Here is an 820-nt window from a genome sequence, read left to right on the forward strand (position 1 = left end):
AGTTGTGGACGTTTTCTGACTCCAGAGCTTCAGAATCCAGATTCTGACCAATGAGACGACAGTACAGACACAACCGGTCGAACTACGACCCGATCGATAATCTCTGCTCGAGCCCTCGGTCGATATAACGTGTATTTCTGTCACGACGGATGAACAGATAAGACATTCATCAGATTCATATGTTGATGATATTTATAGATAATATAAATGTAGATTGTGGACGTGGTCGTCGTCCTCGTCGTCCTCGTCCTCCTCGTCATCTTCCTCGTCCTCGTCGTCCTCGTCGTCCTCGTCCTCCTCGTCATCTTCGTCATCTTCGTCGTCCTCGTCCTCCTCGTCATCTTTGTCGTCCTCGTCCTCATCGTCTTCGTCTTCCTCGTCCTCCTCGTCATCTTCGTCGTCCTCGTCCTCCTCGTCCTCATCGTCCTCGTCCTCGTCTTCGTCCTCCTCGTCATCTTCCTCGTCCTCGTCCTCATCGTCTTCCTCGTCCTCCTCGTCCTCATCGTCTTCCTCGTCCTCGTCCTCATCGTCTTCGTCCTCCTCGTCTCTGACGTCGTCACACTTCACACCTGCGTCTGCAGAGGAAGACGGATCTTCAGCAGACGGGACGTTTCACAATTTAGGATAATCAAGATTTTTCATTTCCATTGAAGCGTCTTTTTAAAGAGATAAAATCATGTGTCTGGTTTGGTGGCGTGAATCTAAAGAGACAGGAAGTGAAGTCAAACAGATGATTGTTTCTGATTTCAGTCAGAATCAAGTTTCGGTAGAAAACGTTGTGTTGCTGCGTTTTGTTTTTCTTCTTCTTTTTTTCCATATT

The sequence above is a fragment of the Scophthalmus maximus genome, chromosome 20, assembly GCF_022379125.1.
Source record: "Scophthalmus maximus strain ysfricsl-2021 chromosome 20, ASM2237912v1, whole genome shotgun sequence".
NCBI lineage: Eukaryota > Metazoa > Chordata > Actinopteri > Pleuronectiformes > Scophthalmidae > Scophthalmus > Scophthalmus maximus.